We start from the raw sequence: 16,188 nt of genomic DNA on the forward strand, positions 1-16,188 counted from the left end.
AATGGACCATGAACTCATTGAAAAAAGAAAGCCCCATTAATCTCGCTAAGAAAGACATGTATCTGTTAAAAATTACTTTTTATGTTTAGTGATTTTTAATCAAATATTACATTATAGTATTGTATATTAATAGGAATTGTAATAATGAATCAAATCAGAGGAACAATTTTAACATCTAGAGAATTGTCATAGAAAACAAAATAAAAATTTATGAATTCAATTTGTACTAATACTTTTGTTACAAAGAAATATGATATGGTAATTAATAAAAGATTGTAAACAGGAAATAAAAGGTTACAATAGAAATTCTGTGTAGGAATTAGGAAGAAAGGAAAGATGTAGAGTTTTCAAATGCCAAAGAAGTGATTGTTTAGGCTTTGTTTTTGTTTTGTTTTTAATGTATGATGTGTGATGGCAACTAACCATTTAATTATTTTAGATACATTTAAAATTTGATGTGACCATTTTATTTTAGAATGTTTATATTTAAAATATATCGAGTTACATCTGTTTCAACTACATCAACTTATGTTAAAAAATTCTTTTAGGATATCATGAGCAATAGACAAACAGACTGGCAAACCTTGAATACCACTGTTATAGGTGATTCTGATACGGATGACCATAGACTGGGTCTTAGGTCAGCTCCATCCATTTCTGGGATAGTCCATGATGACCCATTCTAATTAGGTTCCCTTTGTTTCACTCTATACACTCAGGGAGGAGATCTTCAAGTTCACCTGTTATAGGTTCAAAATGTATCAATTCCTCAATTACATTATATAGACCTTATGATAACCCATCCACAGTAAGAGGAGGGGTGTGTTTGCACAAACACACTAATTTATAATATCCATTTTTCTGACAGAATTATCTGTCAGTAGACTTCTTTGGCAATAACTTTTTTTTTAAGATTTTATTTATTTATTTGACAGAGAGAGGCACAGCGAGAGAGGGAACACAAGCAGGTGGAGTGGGAGAGGGAGAAGCAGACTTCCCGCTGAGCAGGGAGCCCGATGTGGGACTCGATCCCAGGACCCTGGGATCATGACCTGAGCCGAAGGCAGGCGCTTAACAACTGAGCCACCCAGGCACCCTGCCTTTTTGTATTTAACTATGGGCAGCATGGTCATTACGTAGCCTATATAAACATTAAAATAACTATTTATTTTGAACCTCTAGTTATAATGTATGGTAACGCATGTTGTTTCAAAAACCTTTTGGAATAAATGTCATAATCCTAAACCACATTTGTCTCTCTAATCAGAGTCATCCTAGCTAAGAAAGTTTATGAAATGTGTAACAAATTCTTAGATAACACTACAAGGCTATGTTAGAGTTTTAACAGAATAGCCAGGATCTTTTTGTTCTGGGCACAATAAAAGTTCCTTTATTTGTTCTGTGAAGAGTTGGCAGTTTGCTCAAGGGCATTTCTAACTTTTCAAAATGCAAATTTTCAAGCATGTTGCCTACATTTAAAAGTACGCGTATTTTTCTCTTGATCTGCACAACAATTTTTGGCAACAGACAGAGGAGCTAACGTTAGTCACATTTTACAGAAGAAGCTGAAACAGATAGATTGAGGCTTTCTCTCATTCAAACAGCTTCTTAGAGACCATCTAGGGGCGCCTGAGTGGCTCAGTCGGTTAAGCATCTGCCTTCAGTTCAGGTCATGATCTCAGGGTCCTGGGATCGAGCCCCACATTGGGCTCCCTGCTTGGTGGGGAGTCTGCTTCTCCCTCTCTCTCTGCCCCTCCCCCCTGCTTGTTTTTTCTCTCTCTCTCGCTCATTCTGTCTCAAATAAATAAATAAAATCTTAAATAAAAAAAAAAAGACATTCTTGGAGACCATCTAGCAATGAACTTGACTGAGCCCTACCAGGAGCAAGTCATTGTCCCAGGCCTGGAAGCCATATTTCCTGGCCCAAGAGACTTACCTCTAATGCAGGAGACCAAAAGTTTGAGGAGTGCAGGGTGGTGAGAGTATTCCCATAGTTCTTCCCAATAAAAATGCCTTCTTGTCTCCCTTGCTTATGCTTTTGGTCTATTGTTGACATTCTTGGGCACTACTTCGCTAATGGCAGCCCAAAGATCAGTGATTTCTGATTCTTGCACAGACTCCAGAGTCTGGATTTTAGGAGCATTTCTCCTTAATATAATAATGTGGTAGCTTGATCCACTGAAATTAGTTTATGTTTTCTGCAGTGAGGAAAAAGGGACAAATTTCTTTCTCTTGGTCCCCGATCTAATCCTCCAAGCAGTCTGGGTGGTGGTAGTGCTTATTAAAAACCTTTTCCTCACCCACCCCCACCCCCAGACCCCAGGCTCCTAGTGGTGTTGGAGTTGAGTTGTTCAAGAGACAGAGGGACTCCAAGGGCTGAAGGGGGCTAAGTGGACCAGCTGCTCCCATGTGCCCCACAAGGGACTGGACTTCTAATGGGGATAGGGAGTAGCCTAGCAGTGCTGAGGACCAGAGTGAATGCTAAGAGCTGTTGACTTTGGTGCACAGTGGAATTTTCTTATGGCTCTGCTTGGCACTGAGGGTAAGGGACAGAATAGGGCCACTTGCCTTTGAACAGGGCTGCAGGCTTGGTCAATGAGTAACAGAGGCTCTTCCATCATTTTCTGGGCATCACTCTTATCCAACTCCGACCCTACTCTTGGACTCTCCAAAGGAGGAGGAGAAAATTCATACCCATCGTATCAGAGATGATGTCTACTATTCACGGAGCATTTCCCATGTGCCTTGGCACAATGCTTACTTAGCAGGGCAATTTATGAAAAATTTCATGTGGCAGAATAACTTGATTACAAAATTAACCATATCTTGTGTTCAAGGCTGTAGGTTTATCAGCAAAGAATGAGAGGAATTTTTTCATATCTCTTTCAACAAAGGAGCCCAGGCAGTGTGTTCTAAAGCTGACATTTCTTTTATCCTCCGGGAAGAGTCAAATGACTTTATAAGGTCTAAATTGCAAGTGGAAACCTGAAGATCTGAGCCTCCGTGTGGCCCAGAAAATGGTTTAGAAGAATTTGAATTAGACGCCCGCATTTCAAAAACATGGGGTTTCATACAAAAAAATTTGAATCCAGTGTCTCTTGAAAAATAAGATTTGGTAAGAGTCAATCTGTCTCCTCCATGACAACAATCAGTGAGCTGAGTTGGAGTTCCGGTCTGAGACAAGTAATGTTCCTCCCAGTGCGCCACCATCCCCAGTGTGCCTGAATATTTTCTACGAGGCTCAATTCTCTGAAAAATATGCCTGCCAGGCTCTTGTGGACACTTGAATTTTTTGCTCTCTGGCCTGGATCTTTTGAAGGGGAAAGAACTGGACATTTCCAGAGCCTTGAGGGGGACTGGCCCAGTCCCAGAAGTGACTTCCTCAAATCCAGACAAGAAGACAGGACCTGGGGCCTATCCACAGGTGCATGTACGTGTATAAAGCCTTCTAAGTCTTTACTGTCTCTATTCTGAAAAATACATAGTGCACTCATGGACCAATGAATAGTTGTTACATATTGTTTTATAATAAAAGTTAGATCATATTGTTTAAACTGGTATTTTCTATTTACTGAATGTATAAAGGAATCATACACATCTTTTCAAAAAAGATTTTATTAATTGATTTGACAGAGAGAGCACAAGCAGGGCGAGTGGCAGGCACAGGGGAGGGAGAAGCAGGCTTCCCTGGGAGCAGGGAGCTCAATGTGGGGCTCAGTCCTAGGACCCTGGGGTCATGACCTGAACTGAAGGCAGAGGCTTAACCGACTGAGCCACCCAGGCGCCTCAAGAACCATACACACCTTGATGGGTAGTACAGATATAGGTCATATAAGAAACAATTGGTGTATTAGTTCCTGTGGCTGCTGACAAATTACCACCATCTTGGTGGCTTGAAACAATAGAAGTTTATTCTTTTATGGTTCTGGAAGCCAGGAGTCCGAAATCAAGGTATTGGCCGGGTTGCACTCACTCTGAAGGCCCTAGGGGCTAATCCTCCCTCTCCCCTTCCAGCTTCTGGCGGCTGCACAATTCCCTGGGAGTGACTGCATCACTCCAGCCTCTCCTTCTGTCTTCACTGGCCTTCTCTGTGCCCCAGATCTCCCTCTGCCATTCTTTACAAGGACACCTGCCTGTATAAGGCCCACCCAGATAATTCGCGATGATCTCCTCTTAATATCCTCAACTTAATGATAGCTGCAAAGACCCCCTTTCCACAGAAAGTCCGATTTACAGGTTCCAGGTGAACATAGCATTTTGAAGGCTACCACATAACCCACTACTCTTGGATGAATGATTTTCTCCTTAAAAATTATTTTTTAAAAGGGGTAGTGGACTTAACTTTCTGAGTCGGTCCCTTTTTATTTGGCTACGTGATGGGCAGACTGAGCAGAAGGCAGAGCTCACTTTGAGTCACCGAGTGGCTTTGTCGGGGGGGGCGGGGTGTGGTCATGAAATACTGGCCACACACCTAGGAAGCATGCACTGAGGGGTTAGCTCCCTGTACTCTGCCGTCCAGAGAAGGTAGTGGCGAAATCACAGCAGCAGGGCTAATGACCTTTCTCCCCGGGCTGCGGGATTTGGATTACAAAACTCAGTTGAGGCTTCTTTGACAGGGGAACACCCTCCACTCATGCACTGTCCAAGGTTTCTAAAAAGCTGACTTCAAGACAAGGTATTTTGTTTGGCAGACATGAAGGAGCTATTTTCACCATTCTCTTTTATTTATTCTGCCTCCAGAATTATGCAGTTAAGGGTTAGGTGTGGTTGGCACTTGGCTCCTTTTCAGATTTCTGGAGTTACCCTGACCATCTAAAAACTGGATTTTTAAAAAATATTCAGGACCTAGCAATCTAGAGCCTTCATTGGTGATGAGACCATGTATACGGTACGCTGGGAGAGGCAGAAACCTAAAGAGAGCATTTCCTGCACTGTTAAAATTTACCATAAATGGGAGAGTTATAAGAATAGTTAATGTTTACTAGGTGCTTCCTATAGGCCAGGCACAGTGCTAGGCCCCTGGCATGGACTATTTTATTTTATTTAAACTTTATAAAAACCCTTGAGGCATATACTAATATTATCTCCATTTTACAAAGGAGGAAACTGAGGCGCAGAGAAGTTAAATGGTAAGAAGTGCAGCTGGTATTCCAAGCCAGCTGGAATAGTCTTAAAGACTGCGTTCTTTTTTTTTTTTTTAAGATTTTATTTATCCATCTGAGAGACAGAGCAGGGGTGAGGGGCAGAGGGACAGGGAGAAGCAGACTCCCCGCTGAGCTGAAGGCAGATGTTTAACCGAATGAGCCACCCAGGTGCCGTAAAGACTGCTTTCTTAATCACTGTACCTGCATCTCCTAATCCGTTTCTCACAACACTGTGAAGTGGGTGGGACGCCTCCAGGGTTCCTCCATCGTCTCTCTGCTTTTCCTTTTGCTTCTTTTCTGAGGCGAGATAGTGTGATAGAAAGTATACAGATTTCTTTTTCTCTCCAAATTTTTATTTAAATTCTAGTTAGTTAACATGTAGTGTAATACTGGTTTCAGGAGTAGCATTCAGTGATTCAACACCCAGTGCTCATCCCAACAAGTGCCCTCCTTCATCCCCATCCCCCATCTAGCCCATCCCCCAGCCACCTCCCCTCCCGCAACCCCTAGTTTGTTCTCTATCATTAAGTCTCCTATGGTTTGCTTTCTATCTCTTTCTTCCCTTTCCATATGTCCATCTGTTTTTTTTTTCCTAAATAAAAGTGTATGTATTTTGTACGCAGTCTCATCTGTTTAAATCCCGGCTATGTGAACCTAGAGAGGCTAACTTCTCTGAGGCTCAGTTTCCTCGTTTGAAAATGGGCATTATAAGAACTACTTCCCAGCGTCGTATGGATTAAACAACAGAGCGTAGTGTTAGTTAGCTGTGCTGTTCTGCCCAGACCACCCTTTCAGGACCCTCCCCCCGCTTGCTGTTGACTGTTCACAGCTGAGCCTCTTCCAGAGCCTGCCTTCCCCCATTACGCTGCCTCCCCAGAGTCAGCCCAAGCATCCCATGACTTCGTTGTGCGGGGGGCAGGGCACAAAGGCCCCGCTGTCCCTTTGCCTCAGTTTAGGACAACTCTGAGGGACCATCCCAGCTCCAGAGGCTCCTGGGTTGGGGCGGGCAGGCTGAGGCCCCCGCTGCCCTGGCATCACCACCCCACTTCCTCCTCTGCCCAGTCCCTTGTCCTCACCCCTCTCAGATGCTGCTGCTGAGATCCCTTCCCAGTGAACCTTCACCCCGGAGTCTGTTTCCGGAGGAACCCGACCTACAGCAGCTAATGTTTACACAACGTCGGACACCCAGTGCACATTCAATAAATTCTTTCCGGGTTCCTCCTCACCTCCTGTGTATCCCACAGCAATGCCTCACCACTTGAGAGCTTGTTGTGCCTCTGACTACCTCTGTCTCATCAAAATTTAGCAATCCCATGTCTCAGTGCCACGAAGGAGCATCTTGTAAAAGGCTGGTTAGTCATGGGTCGGTGTCTCTCTTTACCTGGATGGGGGGTGTGTAACCTCCTAGGCACATGAAGTGGTCAGAAGGTGAGCCTGACTCCAGAGGAGACCCAGTTACACCACGTAGGTGGTTGCCTACAGCCCGGGACATAAAAGGCTTTCAGGGAATGTTTGTTGTTGATGATGTAAGGCTGCTACTGACCCTGAAGAATGTGCCCTCAGTTTTCAGAATTCCAAATAGATGGAATTCACAAACTAGACACAGACACTGTCTCAACAGTAAGTGCTTTGAGAACCTCACAACATTTGGAATTTCTGCACCACCAGCAACATGCCTGAGAAATCTAAGCACCATAGCCTGACAGCTACAGGGCACAGATAGAGCAGGGAACAGAAGCAACACACAGCTAACAAACAGCACACGGCCCTTTACTCTGGGGCCATTGCTCGCAGGGCCTTTGGCTACCCCAGGCTGGGGACTGTGTGGCCAGGAGAGAGAAGCAGTCTGAGGCAGCCCTGGGCATTGTGCTGGGGGCAGGCTCTGGGCTTGGCACAAAAGCCAGTGGGCTATTCTACCCAGTGGTCACTGCAGGGCAGTAACAGGGCCACGGTAGGCCTTGATTCCCACTTTATTGCGAGATAATATGAAGATGGTCTTTGATTTCTAGAAAGATGTTCTAAAGCCAATGGCACTAGCCCGCTTTTTAAAGGCACTGTGGTATCCTTCTGTTGGGCAGTATCCCTGAGCAATGGCCTATGCTCGTGCTCTAAATACAACAAATAAAAATAACGAAAAAAGAATGTGGGGCCGCCTGGGTGGCTCAGTTCGTTGAGTGTCTGACTCTTGGTTTCAGCTTAGGTCATGATCTCAGGGTCATGAGATTAAGCCCTGCATCGGGCTCTGTGCTTGGCGTAGAGTCAGCTTGAGACTCTCTCTCTCCCTCTGCCCCTCCCCCTGCTCTCTCTTTCTCTAAATCAATCAATAAATACAAATCTTTTTAAAAAAAAAACAAACCAAAAAACTAACGCAGTATAGAAAGTTACTTAGTATTGCCTACGTTGGCAGGCTGAGAAGTATGGCGAAAAGAATACAAGCTCTGGTGCAAGATGGACCTGGTTTCAAGTTGGGGTCCACTTACTGGCTGTATAACCTCATCAGTTATTTACCTCATGGGCCTGTTCCTTCCTCTGTGAAATGAGAACAATTTTTCCTCCCAGTATTTATTGGAAGGCTTAAATGAGAATATTCATTTTAAAGCTCTTTGATGGGAAACACTACCCAGATGAAAGATGTTCATATATTGCATAGAAATAGTGATGTTTAAATAGTCACTGGTCAACAATTTTTGGATGCCCAGGAAGGCCTCCTTAGGCAATGTAGTGGAAAGCTGTTGTTTTTGCCCGTCCTTTGGGGAACAGAACCCGTTTTCCCTGTGGGAAATTCATTTAATGTGATTTGCATGGCAATGCATTTCACATCTCTTCTAGCCACATAATTGTCCTTGTGGCCACATCAGTTGGTCCAGGGATGAACACATGACCTTATTTGGGTCAATCAGAGCCTTCTCCAGGCTGTGCCTTTTGCTCGATTGCTGGATTGGTAGGATGTAAAGCTGGGGATGCTGGAAAATGTCTTGCCACATGAAGTAGGCCTATCGAAAAGGTGGTAAGACCGTAACTTTAAAAGAACCTGAGACCTTGGATCCAGTCATGCTAGAAATAGCTATATCCCTGTGCTTCCCAGGCCTGGGGACCAAAAACCTTCCCCCTTTTTCTTAAGTTAGTTTGAGTTGAGTTATGGTCACTTGCAACTAACAGAATCTTGAATAATACAGGACTTGATAATAAGTTAGGGGACTGGCATTAATAATACCCATCATTTCTCGAGGATTGGCATTAATAATACCCATATGTGTTGGAGTCTTGTTTCCTCATCTCTAGAGTGAAGGGAACAATATCTACTTCTCAAAGCTCTTGTGAAGACTTGTTGAGATAACATCCGTAAAATTCCTTCTTCAGAGTTCACGAAGTGAACCAGGCTACATTGGGTGTAGTGACTCTCTACTGGATTTATACGGCTTCCTGACTTCATAGAGATGTTTCTCACTTTGGGGAAAATACCCCTTTCATCTTGAATTCCTGGTTACGTTCTGAAGCAAATTTGCTTAGCAGAGCTCTTCCTCGGGACTGCTGAATGAGCTAGCTTCAGCTGTGCTATGTGCATGACCAACCTCCTCCCTAGATGAAGCAGTAACCTCCAAACACTTATTTAACGGGTGCTTTGCCAGGCCTTCTTTATTTGGTGGTTGATGCTTGGAATTTTATCATCAGAGCTTTGCCTAGTTTTTAGATTCATTGAAATATAATATATTTGCAGATACGAGTATGTAAGTGTATGGCTCAGTGAATTTCCACAAACTGCACATGCTCATGTAGTCATCACTAAAATTAAGAAACAGAAGATTACCAGCATCCCAGAAGCCCCCCCCCCGTGTTTCTCACCCCATGTCACTACCCCTCCAAAAGTAACCATTATCCTGATTTCTAAAAGCAGGGATTATTCTGGCTGGTTTTTGTTCTTTCTATAAACAGAATTATACAGGATATATTCAATAGTGTCTATCTTCTTTCGTTCAACATTATGTTTGTGAGATTCATTCATGTTGCTGAGTTAGCTACAGCTTGTCCATTCTCGTCACTGCATAGTATTCCATTCGACGACTTATTTATCCATCCTACTGTTAAGGAGCATTTTTACCTCGTTGGCTATGAATTAGTCACATGCTGAATCTTATTTGCAAAGAAGGCTAGGACATATAGTTTGTTATGTACAACAAAATCAGGGTGTAGTTACTAAGGAAGAAGGGAAGAATAAATATTGTACAGGCAAATAATTATCTCAATTACCTTGTAATTTCCTTTCTAAAATGTTTAGATTGCCTGTGGGTAGTGGGAATATGGAAGGTAATGGGTGTTTTTCATTAAGAAGAGTTTTGGGGGCACCTGGGTGGCCCTGTCAGCTAAGCGACCAGCTCTTGGTTTCGCCTCAGATCGTGACCTCGGGGTTGTGAGTTTGAGCCCCACGTCGGGCTCTGCGCTCAGCATGCGGTCTGCTTAAGACTCTCCTTCTCCTTCTGCCCATCCCACCCCACTCACTCTCTCTCTAAAAATAAATAAATAAATCTTTAAAACAATTTTTTTGTCTACTGTTTTATATTAAATATGTGTTACTATTCTAATTACCCACACAGAAATATAGTAATAACTAACTTTATTGATTATCTACCACATGCTAGGCCTGCTCTAAACAGTCTATATTTTATGCATTCCTCAAAGCAAATCTTTAAGGCAGGTGCTACTGTTCTCTTCATTGTATATATATATATGGGGAAACTGAGGCACAGGGCGGTTAAGTGACTTGCCCAGTGTCATCCATTTAATGAGTGTTAGAGCCAGTGTTCAAACCCAGGGAATCTACCCGGCAGTCCATCCTTCACCTCAATGTTGTATGGCCCCTCCTGAAAGGAGATTAAATGAGAATAAAAAAGGAAGCCAAATGCTGCTAAAGATGACAACACCATTCTCATTATTTTCACAAATACAAGAGCTACAGCTCTGGCATCCTTCATTTTATTTTGATGTGCTCTGTGTCCAGTGAGATCGCTGACAGGGGGCTGCCTGCACACACCACTGGAAAGGAACCATGCCCTCCTGAAATCAACTGTGTCCCCACCCAGGGGGCAGCAGGCCTGGGCTCTGCTTATTTTTAAATGCATTTGACACCCCTGGCAGCTCTGGCCATCATCAATACCACTTAACATATTTCCAAGGAGTCTGGTATGTTTGGGAGTGCCTCCTTGCCTCAAACTAAATTGGCCAATCCACAGGGTGAGTGCCTGAATCCATGCTAGGCTGGTTTGAACCTGTTCCGTGTACATAAGAATGAAAAATATTAGACATCTGTCACTTTATCCAATTAAGTCCTACATTTAGCTTATTAATAGAACTAAGAGCCTAATCTAGGTCACCTGACTCCTTCAGTAGATGCCATTTCAGTGGATTTTGCAGTCCCTCTGATACCAGTATCCTTATGTCTGCCTTCTTGTTTCTTTAAGTAATTGTATTAAATAAAATCTCATGAACAGAAATTGCACTGACTGTAACTGGTGACATTTGAGTGTTCCAATGCCTCTCAAAAGCCATGTTCAGTCTGGCATTGAGCCATCTCCAAATGGAAACCCATTTAAAAACCCATTTTCCTGGCAAGAAACAACTGATGTGAAACTAGACTAATGTGATACTGAAGAGGCCTAGGAATTGACATAGTAGATAGAGTTTGTTTGCTAGAATCCCAGGTCGGGCAGTGTAAATGTTTTCCCTCTTTGGATGTACTGTGGATTGATTTGAGGTTAACTTGGTTTAAATTCTGGCAAGTGGAGTTGGTGGTTCTTATGTTTGGATTTTGTTATCAAGATCCTGGCAGTAAATTATTTTAGTCCTATTATATTTTAACACCCTTGAAACCAACATCTGTGTTAGCTTCCTGCATTAAGGAGGAAGAAAATTCATTTCTCTGGGGGTTCCGTAGTTTTTCCACTCGGTATTCTTTTTGGCATTCAGCTAAATTTCATTTTTCATATATCTTCTCTCTGTTGCCTAGAGAGAAGTACCAGATTCTCCTCAGGACCCTGCCTTTTTCTCCCTTCTTCCTCAGGGTCTCCGGACTCCCTTTGCCCCACTCGGACTGGCCTCCCTGAATACCCAGCCATGCCCCTGAATTTGGGCCACAGGCTTGAGTTGGAAAAAAAGACCATTAAACATTTACGAGTCTGGCAGGCACTTTCACTTAAATTATCCAATTAAATCTCCACAACAAATCTCTAGGTCTGGCATTCTTTCAGATAAGGCAACTGGCACTCCAAATAATTAAGTAATTTTCCCTGGGTCCCACAGTGAAGCCAGACCCTGGACTTTGAACCCGGTTTCATATGGCCTTCTCCCCTGTCTCCCTAAAACTACCAATTTGTTCTGATCCAAGAGATGCAACTGCCTCATTACTATCTCCCGCCTCATTATAAAGATGGAAGAGCTATAATCATCCACACAAATTTGTACCAAGGAGCTGCCATCCCTTCTGAACAGAGACCTCTTGAAGATTAAATGAAGCACTAATAATACACTGCAAGGTAATTAAGTATGATGCGTTTCTCCTCCTGGGGCTTTTTGCATTTTAATTGGACAAGAGTTTAAGTCAAGTGAATGAAACTCTGAGACTTCAGTGAGTCCTGAGAGGCTTTCAGTGGAAAAGGGGGTGGGTGGGCTTGATTAACCTTTCAAGAGTCATTCCAATCCTACTATATAAGAAGTTTAGTCTCCCAGCTCTGGGCAGTAGCTCTGTTGCGCAGCCTTGCTGCTGTGTCTACCCGTACGGCGTAGCTCCATCTTAGCTCAAGGTCTGGATTTCTGTGTGTTTGTAGCATTCTTGTCCACAGTCCCTCCCCCTCAGCTTTATGTTCCTAGCTCTTTCTGAAAATATAATTCATAACCAATCATCTTTAACTCCTGTTTCACATTTAAAATAAAATTGTCTCTTGTATATCTGCATATTCCTCACATTATCATGTAATTGCTTACATGTTCTCTTTCTTCTTCAGGTCTTCCTCCAGCCTTGTCTGTCTAGCTTCCCCAGGCTCGCTGAGCTATAGTTGCTCTTTTTTCTGTTTCTTAAATACACCATGCTTCTTTCCACCTCAGGGCCTTTGCACTTGCTGCTCCCTCTGCGTAGAAAGCTGTTCACACAGCAGGCTCCTTCTCATCAATAAGTCCCAAGTCAGATGCCACCTCTCTGAGAGCCTTTTTCTGTCATCCCTTAGAAATAAACCACCAACCTCCAGCCACTCCATAACACTCATTAGTTTTGTTTTCTTCATTGTACTTATCTATCTGACGGTACCAGGTTTATTTTGGTCTCTTAAAAAAAAAAAATCTATTGTAACTGCAGAGAACAGGGACCTTTTCTTGTTCACTACTATCCTCCACCACCTAGAACAGTGGCTAGCACTTAGTAAGCAATAAATAAATACTGATGTAATACATGAATGGAGAATCATACTCAATAAATGTTAGTTGAAGGAATGAATAAATGTATGATGGAGAGTTTGGTTTCTCCTTATTCTGGACACTCACATCCATACCTTTCGTATAGCAAAATTACTGTCTCCTCTGTATTGCAGTTGTCCTCTTTCTCTGGGTAGACTAGGAGCTGAAATAAGTTTGTCTGTGTATCTTCCCTAGCACCCAGTAGAGTGCCTTTCACATTGTAGTTTCTCAGTAAATGGCTGAAGTGACTCCTTCCAATTTCTGATGTCTAATGTAGCCTGAGAAATGTCATTCAGGTTCTTACCAATGATGCAACCAAGCTGGTATTCTGTCTTTATGGGTAAGTATGTTCATGCTGTGTGATAATCAGCGCACAAGGTAAAAAAGGTGTCTTGCATGGCCAGCCCCTTCTAGTCACCCTTCTGGGTCTTAGAAACATGCTAAGAGCAGTCATGACAGTAATTTGCTCATGGATAGAGTAATCAACAATGTCAATTATCTTGTCTCCAATAATCTTGTATTAACATTTTGAACCTCAACAACACATCAGGATATCTTTAAAGAACAGCCTCAGTGACGCCTGGAACCCTGTGTTCCACTGTGACTTAGCAACCAAATCCATCTATAACAGGAGCTTGGATTATTTTCCACTAATGTGTTTGTTAACTTGTACTTAGGCCAAAATTCATCTGCCATTTTTACTTTGCATAGTTTATCCCTCTCATTTTGGCATATCTCTCTCTATAAAAATTCAGTATCATTTTCAAATTTAGAGATTTTACTATGCATTCTCTTTTCCAAAACATAATAAATCATTAAATCAGATTGGCCTAGGATTGATGCTTTGGGAACTACCACAATGTACAATACCCCATTTAATAATGCTCCCTCCCTATTACCTTGACATTATTCTTTATCCATAATAAAACCCTCTGCCGAATCCTAGGGTAACCCAGTTAAGCTATTGGTGTGAAAAAATTTCAAAGATTTTTCCAAGAATAAAATATATTCATGACTTTCCCTTTCCCTATACATTTATTTTCCTTCTGAAGGAATTTCATGGATCAGTCAAGCATGATTTATTCTTACAGAAGCCAACTTGGTTTTTCTCAAATTGACAAGTATTTGGTAATCCTATTTTTTCTTTCTTTCTTTTTTTCGAGACAGCAAGTGCACGTGTGCAAGCTGGGAGGAGGAGGGGGAGGATCAGAGGGAGAGAGAGAGAGAGAATCCCAAGCAGGCTCCACGCCTAGCATGGAGCCCAAGGTGGGCTCAGTTCTGCAACCCTGAGATCATGACCTGAGCCGAAATCAAGGGTTGGAAGCTTAACTGACTGAGCCACCCAAGTGCCCCAGTAATCCTATTTTTAATTCACAATTCTACTAATGTGTAGATATCTCCCTTTTAGAGGCTTGATCCCCTCCCATATTCCTTCAGACCTGGCAAATAATAATTAAGTCCACACCTCAATTTTCAGTCTTTTTTGCTAACATAGGAAACAGGTACAAGAGAGCAGTAAAAAAATCACCAGGCCTACCTTATTAATTTTAAAAATTATTTTGCTATATAATAAAAATTGATGTCCATGTGCACATTCAGCTACTGGTAAACATGTGGCAAAATTAGTTTAAAACGATCTGATCAAAATCACCATGTTTTCGGGCACCTGCATGGCTCAGTCAGTTAAGCGACCAACTCCTGGTTTCAGCTCGGGTCGTGCTCTCAGGATCGTGAGATGGCTCTGCTCTTGGCGGGGAGTCTGCTTTAGAGTCTCTCTCTCCCTCTCCCACGATGCCCACCCCCCCCCCATGCTCTCTCTCTCTCAAATAAATACAATCTTTAAAAAAAACAAAACAACCCATCATGTTTTCCAGCACCCATTGAAAGAGTTCCCACAGGGCTTCATTTCCTTTTCCTTTTCTCTTTTCTCTCGATTTGTCTCCTAATTAATTCTGCCATTGTCCTCTCATCCAAATATTGTTACAGCTCTTTCCCTAGGCTTTATATATTTTTTCCCTTTCATCTCTAACTCATTAACTCTGTGTTTAGTTTCATTGTTTATAGCCAGTAGTTGATAATAATGAATTTTAGCTTGAAATACTCATGTAGCCTCTACTTTATGGTCATTGATGTCACTCTTACAAGTTTTAAATGGACTTTAGTGCATTATTCCTTTTTTAAGAACTTGAAATGCTAGTAACTCTAAAAGAAGTTTAAACCCATCTATTATTCTCTAGCATACTTCTTTAAACAATCTGAGCAAATGAAACATTTAATCTTTTTCCTTTATTCTGCTCTCTTTGATGAAAACCCAGTACTCTTGATTTGTTAATAAGGCAAATAAATTCTCCTTTGAAAGACACGATGGTGGTGTACTTGTGCTTAGCATTACAACTAGAAGCTCTAAGCTTCCAAGTGACAATTTAGAATGCTCCTTTAACCTTCATTCATTGCAAAATAAACAGATCTATGAAGCTAAAACTTGAGGAATCTGTAGTAGATGTTCAAAGCTTTTTAGTGTTTTGAAGTGAATCATTGAACACAATCTTTGAGTGGATTTGGTTATTGTTTGTTTGTTTTTCTTTAACACTTATATTGAGATATAATTCACATACCATATAATACACTCTTTATGCCACTTCCTGCCATAAGCAACCACTAATGTACTTTTTGTTTCTCTAGATTTCTCTATTCTAGGCTTTCATATAGATAGAGTCATATAGTATGTGGTCTTTTGTGACATTTCTTTCACTTAGTATAATGCTTTCTAGGTTCAGCTATGTTGTAGCAATGTATAGTACGTTGTTCCTTTTTATAGCCAATAGTATTCCATTGCATGGATATACCACATTTTATTTATCTGCTAATCATTCGACAGGCATTTGGATTGTTTCCACTTTTGGCTATTAAGAATTATGCTGCTATAACATTTATGGACAATTTTCTCTGTGGATGTATGTTTTCATCTTTCCTAGGCACATACTTAGGAGTGGAATTGCCATGTCATGTGGTAATCCTATGTTTAATCTTTTGAGGAAGTGCCAGACTGTTTTCCAAAGTGATTGTGCCATTTTCCATTCTCACTAGCAGTGTCGGAGGGCTCTTTTATTTTTAGGTACTTGCCAAGCTTGTTCTTATCTGACTTTGATTCTAGCCATCCTAGTGGGTGTGAAGTGGTCTCTCATTGTGGCTTTGATTTGTATTTCCCTGATGTTGAGGATCTTCTTGTGTGCTTATTCGCCATTTGTATGTTTTCTTTGCATAAATGTCTATTCAGATTCTCTGCCCAATTTTGCGGTTTTATTATCGACTTGTAAGAGTTCATCATATATTTTAGGTATAAGTCCCATAACGCAAATGTTTTTAAATTTGATGATGTGCAGTTTACCTATTTTGTTGTTGTTGTTGCGCTTGCAAACCATTGCCAAATCTAATGTTGTAAAGATATGCCCATATGTTTTCTTCTAAGAGTTTATAGTTTTTGCTTTTATGTTTATCTTTGATCCATCTTGAGTTAATTTTTATAGATGTCGTAAAATAAGGATTATACATTAATTTTTATATATGTCATAAAATAAGGATCCATCTTCATTTTTTTGCATGT

The sequence above is a fragment of the Eumetopias jubatus genome, unplaced genomic scaffold (assembly GCF_037043125.1).
Source record: "Eumetopias jubatus isolate StellerSeaLion01/CBP00866 unplaced genomic scaffold, mEumJub1_p1.0 scaffold_4, whole genome shotgun sequence".
Lineage (NCBI taxonomy): Eukaryota > Metazoa > Chordata > Mammalia > Carnivora > Otariidae > Eumetopias > Eumetopias jubatus.